Genomic DNA, 13375 nt, shown 5'->3' with positions numbered 1-13375 from the left:
ACATTGAAAGAAATATGTAAGTACTGGGCTGTATTCCAGAAGGTGGAAAACTATCTCAGTATCCATAAATAGGGGACCAGGTAAAGAAATTACTGTCTATCCATAACACAGAATACTATGCAGAAATGACAAGGATAAGAAAACTTTCTATGCTGGTATAAATGGATTTCTAAGATATTGTTAAATGAAAAGGAAGGGTGAGTTTGGTGAAGACAGTAATTAGGGCAAGAATAGTGGGTATGCTACAATGAGGGAGAGAACAGTGAATAGGCTACAATGTTTTTTAATGGGGGAGAAAATACGTGTATACCTTTATCTCCTCCTTTGACTTGACATCCAACTCAAACACTCATTTGAAGGGGACAAGAGAGGACATACCTGTAAGTAGGACAAGGGAGTGCAATGGGAATACTATAATACTTCCCTAGTACTTGTAGGAATTTGAGTTTCTGACATGAGTAAAAGGGACATTGCCTTAATCTGAGGGGACAAAAATGCTTCCCAAGGAAGTGCATTGAGAAGGAAAAAAATGATTCTGTTACCATGGCCAGGAAGGAGAGGGAAGGGCATGCCAGGCAAAGGGAAAAGGATGGAAAGATGATGGATGGATGGATGATGGAAGGATGGATGGATGATGGAAGGATGGATGGATGATGGAAGGAAGGATGGATGGATGATGGATGGATGGATGATGGATGGAAGGAAGGGAGGAAGCATGGATGGTGGGTGTATGGGTGCAGAGATGAGGCTGTATCTGGTATAACATCATTTCTCACACACCCAACCACATACCTGGCAGGAGCAGGGTCTAATCCAGGAACTTCACCCCTTCCTGCCATGAGGACATCACACACAAACAGGTTTCAGGATTATCTCCAACTTAGAGGCAAATAAGAAGATAATTCCAAGGAGGTCCATATAGAAAGTCTTGGATCCCAGGATTTCCTCAAGCAGTATCCCTGAGAATAAGGATCTCTTTATCTTCCCCTCCAGTCTCCCCTTCAATCTCCCAAGGATGGAGCTGAGGCAGGGGAAGAACTGAGGAAGCAGAGAGAAATGGGTAATTGGTAGCCTCTTCCCCTTGCCATCTCTGGAGGTTTCGAGGCACCCCCTCAGGACCCCATGCTCATTAGCAGAAGATTGGACTGAGATTTTGGAAAAATGAAAACTTTCTGGGTCCCTCTAAGTCATTAAAGGGAAAGTTTGGTGAGTGGATTCCTCCCTCCCACCAGAATTTGTGCTGCTGTGTGTGTGCAGGTGGAAACTACGTCTGGACATTTGGATGTCATCCCATCTACACCAGGATAGGGTTCTGGGGCCTTTCTGAGAGTCACATCCTTTATGTGTGAAGTGGACAGAGAAATCCCAGCTACTGTGACCCCAATAGGGTTCCTGCACTGGCAGTGAGAAGACTGCCTGTGACTTTAATCTGAGAAAGACAGATTTAGCCCTTGACACGCAGGAGCTGGCCTGGCAGCCAGCTAAATCTTGGTGTTCCCCTGCGGCACATCCATAATTTCACAGCACACTGACACAGACAAGGCCATTCTGTGACTGTGATGTATGAGACACAAACAAGACGACTCTGTCATGAGCACAGACAAAAATGAGCACTGGCCAAAGAAAAATAAGGCCTCTCCAACATTTAGGGTGACCAACCAGTTTTCCCAAGATGGCCCTCTTTTAGCTAGGGAAGTCCTGTGTCCCAGAAACTTCTCAGCACTGGTAATACCAGGAGGATTGGTCAGCCTATTTGTGACCCTGGGATAGCACATTGCTGTTCTCTGGGCTTCGGTTTGTCCAGAGGTATTGAGAAGGCTGGACTCTATCCCTGGTTTTAAAAATCCCTCTTTGTACTTGGTTATTTGGTTGGTTGGGGGACCCAAAGAAACAAAAGCAAAGCTTTATGAAAAAAGTTGCATGATCTCACTTGTATGTGGAATCTAAAAAAGTTGAATATGTAGAAGCAGGGAGGAGAACAGTGGTTGCCGGGGGCAGGACATGGGAAGGTGCTGGTCGACAGCTGCAGTTACGTAGCATGAATGTCTAAATCTCATGGGCAGCATGAGGACTGCAGTGAATACCAGAAGTTCACTGCAAGAGAAGATTTCAGGTGTTGTCATCGCATACACAAAATGGTAACTTTGTGAGAAGATGATGTGTTAACTAGCTTGATTGGCGTCATCTTTTCTCTGTGGGTATGTATATCAAATCACTGTTATAAGGCTTACATATATACAATTTTTATTTTAAAAGTTAAATTAAATTTAGAAGAAGAAATTAAGGAGAACCTACATAAATGGAAGCATGTTGTGAAACAGAATAGTCAATCATTTTCAGTTTTCATTTTTATCTATATTAGGTTGCAGATTTTATGCCATCATAGTCAAAATCCCACAACTGAATATGTTTGCTTGTATAAGTCTCTGGGAAAGTAGACAAACTGAATCAAAAATTTATGTGGGAATATAAGGATCAACTCTAATGGAAAGCAGTGCTTACTTCAAAGCTACAGAAATAACAATGAGGAAATCTGACCAATGAACTAGCAAAGAAACTAACCAATATATAAATGTTTCTTTAATTTATAGGACACAAAATGGCATAACAGAGAAGTGAAGAAAGAATGGGGTTTTCAATAAATGACTTTAGTCCGATTTACTACTATTAAGAGATAACATTAAATATTCTCAGTCTCCAACCATTCTTAAAATTATGTTCCATCTAAAGAAAAAAGTAAATGTCAAAAAATGTCAACAACAGGGCCAGCCCGGTGGCTCAGGCAGTTAGAGGTCCATGCTCCTAACTCCAAAGGCTGCTGGTTCGATTCCCACATGGGCTAGTGGGCTCTCAACCACAAGGTTGCCAGTTCAATTCCTCGAGTCCTGCAAGGGATGGTGGGCAGTGCCCCCTGCACCTAAGATTGAACACAGCACCTTGAGCTGAGCTGCCTCCCAGATGGCTCAGTTGGTTGGAGCGCGTCCTCTCAACCACAAGGTTGCCAGTTCGACTCCCACAAGGGATGGTGGGCTGCGCCCCCTGCAACTAGCAACCGCAACTGGATCCAGAGCTGAGCTGCGCCCTCCACAACTAAGACTGAAAGGACAACAGCTTGACTTAGAAAAATAAAAGTCCTGGAAGTACACACTGTTCCCCCGATAAAGTCCTGTTCCTCTTCTCCCAAAAAAATCTTTAAAAAAAAAAATTTCAAAAACAATAAAAACTCTTAGAGGATAATATAAAATACATTGCTTTGGAGTATGTTTAGACTTAAACCAATGCAACTGAGAAACTTAACTACATTAAAACCAAGTACTCTATTTATCAAAAAAATAAGGAAATGAAAAGTCAAAATACAGTGTGGGAGGGACTTCATCAAAATGGCTGCGTGAGGTGAGCCTCTGTAAAGCTCCCCTGGAATTTACAACGAATCGGACAACAATAACTCCACAAAGGACTCCCTGCACAGCAGACAGGCAAGACGAAGAGGCCCACTACTGAATTCACCTAAAGGTGGGAGAATCGCGCGAGCGGGGGAGGAGGGATGGAGAAGTGCGGAGACGGAGCCACGCGGGTGCAGGACGCAGACCTAGCTCAGTGCTCTGAGCTCACCGCATCCCAGACCTACCGCAGCTGCGGGAGAGGGAAGAGCTCGGACTGCTAGGGCTCCGCTTATGGCCCACAGGGCTGACGGGGCAGCATATAACACGGCTGAACCCAACGCTCACGGCAGAGACCTCGGAGCAAAGACTGAGGGAAGAAGGCTGAAAACGGTGGTTTAAGCCCTCACTGCCGAGCAGAGAGCGGAAGCTTTAGGCACGGAGACTAGCCACCCCTTCCCTACCCTCACAGAGCTCACCCCGCCCCCACCTGCCCAGTGCTAGAAGCGGAACAGTAGCAGTGTCAGATCAAAAGAACAGAATATTTGCTGTTCTGAGTATTGTGGACCGCAGACACAGATTCGCAGCCCAAGTAGTTCCAGCAAAGAGGAGGGAGCTGTGAAAGCAGGACTGTCTGTGGTGGTGGTCGCTGCCATTGCTCTGGGCCACCTCTCACAACTCACCCCACCCCTGGCCCCACATATCTGGGTGGATCCCTGCAGGAGTAAACAGAACTGCTGAAACATACGGGCTCTGAATCTGGTGCAGAAAGAGCTTTGGAACTTCAAAAGCTCTCCGCATACCTACACGAACACTACGCCCTGTGACCCAGGCTAACTATTAACAGAGGAGAAGCCCGTCTCCCAGGGAATCCCCCCATTGTGTGAGAAGCTGTAATAGTGCAGAGAAAACATAGCACTACCATGTGAGAGAGAAAAAAAAAGGCTGCAGTCGGAGAGAAAACAAAACATTCTACCAACAAGTGTAGTCACCCAACAGCCTAGCCAACGGTCCCTCGGTGTCTTTCCTTAAGGAAAGAAGAGTCTGTGAAACTGTGCCTTTCTGGTACTCTGTTCCATCCTTGTGTTTACACCTTATGTCTCTCTGTCTGGTCCCCAAAAGATGGTTTGCAGCCAAAGACGGGTAAGATATCTCAGGGGAGATAAAAACCTAAGCCAGGCGGAACCGAGTGGGGACCCCCAATAAGCTGACTTAGAAAAATATGGGAAGGGGCTTTGCCGCCCCTTGCCCCTGATTGGGAAATTCTGTTACAGGCTCTGGCTTTTCCCTTGCACCTGTTTGTGAGAGAAGTCATGAGGACAACAAAGATCAGTTCTCTCCACTTATCTCAACGGAGCTGTTACAATATGAGAGACTTGACCATGAAAAGGTACATACCTTAGGTAAGACATCATGGGACCTTGTGCTTCGGCTGTTTACAGACAAAGGGTGACTGGAATAAACATTTTTCTGCTATGATGTATGAGTCTCACAGACCTTGTAAGAAACAACGTTACTTTCTTGTATTTGTATACCTATCAATAAAAACCTTCGGTCAGCCTTATTCTGGGCTCCAGTCCTCTGAGACTGAGAGACCCCTGGCCTTCAGAGAGATTTAACTGCATTAAGTCTCTGTTTGTTTCTTTCTTAAAAACTTAACCCAAACCGCCCCTTCTCGCACCCTCACTGCCCTTGTTGCACAGGACACGACAAACAAGTACGGGAAAACAAAAGAAAGACCTCTTCCTATCAACATGTTGCAGATGCCACTCCTGTAGATGTCTAGGAAGAGAAATAATAAATCAGTAATTGAAATGAATGACCAAGGCAACAAGACAGCTCAGAAAGAAAGTGAAAAGTCTCCAGAAAAGGAACTTAAAAATATGGAAATATGTGACTTAAATGACAGAGAATTCAAGATTGCAGTTCTGAAAAAACTCAATAAGATGCAAAAAAACACAGAAAGGCAGTTTAATGAACTCAGGAACACAACCAAAGAACAACATGAGCATTCTACAAAAGAGATTGAAATTTTAAAAAAAGAACCAAATAGAATTTCTGGAGATTAAGAACTCAATAGAAGGGCCGGCCCGGTGGCTCAGGCAGTTGGAGCTCCATGCTCCTAACTCCGAAGGCTGCCGGTTCGATTCCCACATGGGCCAGTGGGCTCTCAACCACAAGGTTGCCAGTTGGATTCCTTGACTCCCGCAAGGGATGGTGGGCAACGCCCCCTGCAACTAAGATTGAACATGGCACACTGAGCTGCCACTGAGCTCGCAGATGGCTCAGTTGGTTGGAGTACGTACTCTCAACCTGAGCTCCCAGATGGCTCAGTTGGTTGGAGCGCGTACTCTCAACCACAAGGTTGGCGGTTCAATTCCTCGAGTCCCGCAAGGAATGGTGGGCTGCGCCCCCTGCAACTAGCAACGGCAACTGCACCTAGAGCTGAGCTGCGCCCTCCAAACTAAGACTGAAAGAACAACAACTTGAAGCTGCAACCTCCACAACTAAGATTGAAAGGACAACAACTTGACTTGGAAAAAGTCCTGGAAGTACACACTGTTCCCCAATAAAGTCCTGTTCCCCTTCCCCAATAAAAAAATCTTAAAAAAAAAAACAACACAAGAACTAAATAGAAGAAATTAAGAATGAAATAACCAGCTTAGGTAGTAGAGTTGACCAGATGGAGGAAAGAATCAGTGACATCAAAGATAGAAACCTGAAAATTACACAGATGGAAGAAGAAAGAGACTTGAGACTTAAAAGAAATGAAAGAACGCTACAAGAACTTTCTGACTCCATCAGAAAGAGCAATATAAGAATAATGGGCATACCGGAAGGAGAAGAAAGAGAGAGGGGAACAGAGAATATATTCAAACAAATTGTTGATGAGAACTTCCCAAACTTGTGGACAGAACTGGATCCTCGAATACAAGAAGCAAATAGAACACCTAATTACCTCAATCACAACAGGCCTTCCCCAAGGCACATTGTATTGAAGCTGTCTAAAATCAACAACAAAGAAAGAATCCTCAAGGCAGCCAGGGAAAAGAAGACGGTAACCTACAAAGGAAAGCCCATTAGATTATCATCAGATTTTTCAGCAGAACCTCTACAAGCCAGGAGGGAGTGGAACCAAATATTCGAACTATTGAAAGAGAGAAATTATGAGCCAAGAATAATATACCCAGCAAAGATATCCTTTAGATATGAAGGAGGAATAAAGGCCTTTCCAGACATACAGAAGCTGAAGGAATTTTCTAATACACAACCTGCACTAAAAAAAAATACTGAAGGAGGCTATTCGACCACCATCAACAGGGGCAATTTGTGGCAATCAAACTATAAAAAGGGGGAGACTAAAGGCCTGAACCAGAATATGGGAATGGAGAAAGTAAGCGAGCTGAAGAAAATGGAATACTCTAAGTATCAAATTTTCTTTTACATAAACTTAAGGGTAACCACTCAAAATATATCCAGAACTGAAATATGTACTGTAATAAAAGAAGAAACAGAGGGAAACATCATGGAAAACCACCACACAGAAATAATACACAACAACAAAAAGGCAAAGAAACAATGGAGTCACAACCTTACCAGAGAACTAAAGGTAAAATGATAGGAAATCCTCACATATCAATAATCACCCTAAATGTAAATGGATTGAACTCACCAATAAAAAGTCACAGAGTAGCAGATTGGATCAAAAAACTAAACCCGACCATATGCTGTCACCAAGAGACACATCTCATCTACAAGGACAAGTACAGACTCAAAGTGAAAGGGTGAAAATTGACACTCCAAGCAAATGGTACCCAGAAAAAATCAGGTGTAGCCATAGTGATATCAGATGAAACAGACTTCAGGGTGAAAAAGGTAACAAGAGACAAAGATAATGGTAAAGGGAACTATACAACAAGAAGACATAACAGTCATCAATACATATGTCCCCAGTCAGGGAGCACAAAAATATACCAAGCAACTACTAACAGAACTAAAGGGAGAAATTGACGAAAACACAATTATACTACGGGACTTAAATACATCATTGACAGTTATGGATAGATCATCCAAACAGAAAATAAATAACAAAATAGCAGCCCTAAATGACACATTAGATGAAATGGACATAATTGACATATATAAAGCACTTCGTCCTAAAACATCAGACTATACATTCTTTTCGAGTGTACATGGAACATTCTCAAGGATAGACCATATATTGGGACATAAAATCAGCCTCAGCAATTTTAAAAAGATTGAAATCATACCAAGCATATTATCTGATTACAAGGTTTTGAAATTGGATATCAACTGCAAAAAGAAAGCGGGAAAAACCACAAAATAATAGAGATTAAACAACATACTTTTAAAGAACAACTGGGTCAAAGAAGAAATTAGAGGAGAGATCAAAAGATACATAGAAACAAATGACAATGGAAATACATCCTACCAAAATTTTTGGGATGCAGCGAAAGCAGTTTTAAGAGGGAAATTTATATCATTACAGGCCTATCTCAAGAAACAAGAAAAATCCCAAGTAAATAACCTCATGTTACACCTTAAAGAACTAGAAAAAGATGAACAAGTAAAACCCAAGGTCAGCAGAAGAAAGGAAATAACAAAAATCAGAGCAGAACTAAATGAAATAGAGAACAAAAAGACAATAGAAGAAATTAACGTGACAAAGAGTTGGTTCTTTGAAAAGATTAACAAAATTGACAAACCCTTGGCTAGACTCACTAAGATAAAAAGAGAGAAGACACTAATTAACAAAATCAGAAATAAAAAGGGGGACGTTATCACGGACACCACAGAAATACAAAGGATCATGCAAGAATACTATGAAGAACTATATGCCACCAAATTCAATAACCTAGAGGAAATGGACAAGTTCTTAGGAAACATATAGCCTTCCAAGGCTGAACCATGTAAAACTGGAAAATCTAAACAGAGCAATCACTAGTAACGAAATTGAATCAGTCATCCAAAACCTTCCCAAAAGCAAAAGTCCGGGACCAGATAGCTTCACTAGTGAATTCTCCCAAACCTTCAAACAGGATCTAATACCAATCCTGCTCAAACTCTTCCAAAAAATTGAAGAAGAGATTGTACTCCCTAACTCATTTAATGAGGCCAACATTACCCTGATACCAAAACCTGGTAAGGACAACACAAAAAAAGAAAACTACAGACCAATATCTCTGATGAATACAGATGCAAAAATCCTAAACAAAATTCTAGCAAATCGAATACAACAATGCATTAAAAAGATTATTCACCATGACCAAGTGGGGTTCATCCCCGGGGCACAAGGATGGTTCAACATCCGCAAATCCATCAATGTGATACATCACATAAACAAAATAAAGAACAAAAATCATATAATTATATCAATTGATGCAGAAAAAGCATTTGACAAAATACAACATCCATTTATGATTAAAACACTTAATAAAATAGGTATAGAAGGAAAATACCTTAACATAATAAAGGCCATCTATGACAAGCCCTCAGCTAATCTCATAATTAACGGTGAAAAACTGAAGCCCTTTGTTCTACGTTCAGGAACATGACAGGGCTGTCCCCTATCACCTCTGCTTTTCAACATAGTGTTGGAAGTCCTTGCCAGAGCAATCAGGCAAGAGAAAGAAATAAAAGGCATCCAAATTGGTGACGAAGAAGTTAAACTGTCACTCTTTGCAGATGACATGATGCTATATATAGAAAACCCTAAAGACTCCACCAAAAAGCTGTTAGAAACAATCAACGAATGCAGTAAAGTTGCTGGCTACAAAATCAACGTACAAATGTCCATTGCATTCCTATATACTAACAATGAAATCTCAGAAAAAGAAATACAAAAAACAATTCCCTTTGCTATTGCAACAAAAAGAATAAAATACCTAGGAATAAACTTAACCAAAATGTGAAGGATTTATATGCTGAAAACTTTAAGACATTTTTGAAAGAAATTGAAGATGACACAAAGAAATGGAAAGACATTCTGTGCTCATGGATTGGAAGAATCAACATAGTTAAAATGGCCATATTACCCAAAGCAATATACAGATTTAATGCAATCCCCATCAAAATCCCAATGGCAGTTTTTAAAGAAATAGAACAAAAAATCATCAGATTTGTTTGAAACCACAAAAGATCCCAAATAGCCAAAGCAATCTTAAGAAAAAAGAACAGTACTGGGGGTATCGCACTCCCTGACTTTAGCTTGTACTACAGGGCTACAATAATCAAAACAGCATGGTATTGGCAGAAAAACAGACACATAGACCAATGGAATAGAATTGAGAACCCAGAAATAAAACCGCATAAATATGGACAGATAATTTTTGACAAAGAAGCTAAAAACATACAATGGAGGAAAGACAGCCTCTTCAATAAATGGTGCTCAGAGAATTGGATAGCCACATGCAAAAGAATGAAACTGGACTGTTTGTTATCTGTCACCATGTACCAAAATTAATTCAAAATGGATCAAAGACTTAAAGCATAAGACCTGACACAATAAACTGCATAGAAGAAAACATAGGTACTAAACTTATGGACCTTGGGTTCAAAGAGCATTTTATGAATTTGACTCCAAAGGCAATGGAAGTAAAAGCTAAAATAAACGAATGGGACTGTATGAAACTTAACAGCTTCTGCACAGCAAAAGAAACCATCGACAAAATGAAGAGGCAACCAACTAAATGGGAGAAGATTTTTGCAAACAGTGCCTCCGATAAGGGGCTAATATCCAAAATATACAAGGAACTCATGAAACTCAACAACAAAAAACAAACAACCAAATTGAAAAATGGGCAGAGGACCTGAAGAGACATTTCTCCAAACAGGACATACAAATGGCAAATAGACATATGAAAAAATGCTAAACATCACTAATCATCAGAGAAATGCAAAAAAAAAACCACAATGAGATATCACCTCACCCCAGTCAGAATGGCTATCATCAACAAGACAAATAGTAACAAGTGTTGGAGAGGCTGTGGAGAAAAAGGAACCCTCAGACACTGTTGGTGGGAATGCAGACTGGTGCAGCCATTATGGAAGGCAGTGTGGAGGTTCCTCAAAAAATTACAAATAGAATTACCATATGACCCAGAAATCCCTCTCCTGGGTATCTACCCAAAGAATTTGAAATCATTTATACATAAAGACACGTGTGCTCCAATGTTCATTGCAGCTTTGTTCACGGTGGCCAAGACATGGAAACAACCAAAATGTCCTTCGATAGATAAATGGATAAAGAAATTGTGGTATACATACACAATGGAATACTATTCGGAGGTAAGAAAAGATGATATAGGAACATTTGTGACAACATGGATGGTTCTTGAGAATACAATGCTAAGTGAAATAAGTCAGACAGAAAAAGCAGAGAACCCTATGATTTCACTGATATGTGGTATATAAACCAAAAACAACAAAAGAACAAGACAAACAAATGAGAAACAAAAACTCATAGACACAGACAATAGTTTAGTGGTTACCAGAGGATAAGGGGGTTGTGGGGGGTGGGAGATTAGGTTAAGGGGGATCAAATATATGGTGATGGAAGGAGAACTGACTCTGGGTGGTAAACTCACAATGTGATTTATAGGTGATGTAATACAGAATTGTACACCTGAAATCTATGTAACTTTACTAACAATTGTCACCCCAATAAATTAAAAAAAAATACAGTGTGGGAAATTATTTGCGGCACATATATTTCTGTGTTCATCATCCTGAACATAGAAATAACTCCTTTGAGGTAAAGAAAGAGTGGAAAAAATTTCAACAGAAAACACTGGGGAACAAATTTAAACTACCACATCAGAACAGAGGAGGACATTCAATATATGAAAAAAAAATCCACAAACTCATTAGCAATATGGGAAATGCAATAGAATAATGCAATGAGATATTACCACAAACCCTCCTAATACAGTTAACATCAAAACAGCGCTTATGACCAAGTTTTGGAATAGAACATATATGGCAATATTCATTCACTATTGCTGGAAATGCTAATTGGTCAGCTATGGCAATAAATCTGGCAGCATCTACGTAAGTGTAACATACATAATTTCTGTGACAAAGTGACTGCATGCCTAATGGTGTAGTTGATGGTAATGCAGTGACCTGAACCTTGAGACAGGTACGAGAATGTTTATAGCAGCGTCAAACAAGAAACCACACAAATGTCCATTAATACAAAAACATGAAAAATTTGGGCCAAAAAAGCAATTAAAATGACCAAATGACACCTGCATGCAACAACATAGTTAATTCTCACAAATGTGTTGAACGAAATAATGAAGAGCATCTGGTGTGTGAATCCATGTGTATAAAGTCCAAAAATAGCTGAACGAAATTACAGTTAGACACGGGATTATGCTGATAATTTTTTGGGAGAGATGTGTGGAACCAAAGGAGCCAACCTTGCGGACAACCCTGTGATCTCAGATTTGCAAGAGAATAAATTTCTGTTGTTTAAGCCACTCCTTTTGAGGGCCTTTGGTACAGCAGCCCTAAGAAACTAACATTTGCCCCACTGATGTTCTCATGTGAAATTCGTGAGGACTCAGGAGACAGGTGGGTTCTGAGTGCTCTTGGCAGCCTCCCCAGGGGGTCCTAGCCCTACCCACTCTGCTCTTCCTCATGAATATTCATGCACGGTGCTCTCTCAGGGCTATATGTCCTTCCTCCCCATTCTTATTCTCCAGATGAGTTTGCTTTATTATTCGCTAAGAAGCCACCGGAAGACAACAGGCTCAGGAGCCCCCGTGGCTTCTACCCACGTGTGGCCATCTGTCCTGTGTTGAAGTCCTGACCCCCAGTACCATGGGAAGTAGTTGAGGTCACACTGGAGAAGGGTGGGCCCTAATCCAACATGACTAGAGTCCTTACAAATTTGGACGCAGAAACAGGCACACAGGAAGAATGCCACAAAGGGTGAAGACGGGTTGTGCTGCCATGAGCCAAGGGACTACCAGAAGCTGGGAGAGAAGCCTCCAGCACGTCCTTCCCTGGCATCTTCAGAGGGCGAAACGCCCTGCCTGCTGAGACCTTGGTCTCGGGCTTCCGGCCTCCAGAGCTGTGGAACCATAGATTTCTGTTGTTTAAGTTCTGTTGTTTAGTTTGTGGCACTTTGTATGACAACCCTAGGAAGCTAATAGCTTAAAAATACGTATGTCTCTGAACCACATTCTCTGCTCTTGCCCTACTTTTCCCTATCATTAGAATGAAATGTTATAATAAAATATGTTGGCTTCAAAAAAATTTAAAGGCAAAATTTAAGTTAATAAACATTTAATCAAAGGTCTACAGAATATGGCATTATGTCAATTAAGCCATTTTAACTCAACTCGATAACTTTCCCAGTGGGATGGGGTGCATTTTAGGTAAAGGGGGCATCCTACAGGAGGCGTGTCTATGGCCGGAGCACCGCAGTTGTTCCTATATGGCACTTCCTCGGACCCCGTTCCGGGTACTTTAATCTGCAGGACACTCGTAAGAGGTGGGTGCCATTGCCAGTCTCATCCCCATTTTACACATAGGGGAAACTAAGGCACGGGAGCTAAGGGAGCTCAACCAAAGTCACACAGCTGTAAATGGACCAGCCAGAAGCTAAAGGACAGCAGACCAGCTCCTCTGTCCTTACTTTCAGCCACAGTGTTGCCCGGTTGTCTCTGAAGCAGTGCCTTTAATCCGTGGGACCGTTTATATTAGGGATTCATGGAATGGATTTCCTTTATCACCACCAGCCTATTTTTAATGAAATAAAATAGGATGGAACAGAATATAATTTTTACATTAGCGATGAGCATTTCATCCCTGGGAATATCCCACTTCCTCTCCCCAAAAGAAGGGAGACACGGGAAGGCTAAATAGTTTGTCCAAGGCTACTCAGCTGGGCAATGGTGGAATCAGGGCTTCGGTCCTAGGCAACGCAAGCACTGGGGCTCCTAACCACCAGGCAGCCGCAGTGC

The sequence above is a fragment of the Rhinolophus hipposideros genome, assembly GCF_964194185.1.
Source record: "Rhinolophus hipposideros genome assembly, chromosome: 21".
NCBI lineage: Eukaryota > Metazoa > Chordata > Mammalia > Chiroptera > Rhinolophidae > Rhinolophus > Rhinolophus hipposideros.
This window is presented reverse-complemented; position numbering follows the sequence as displayed.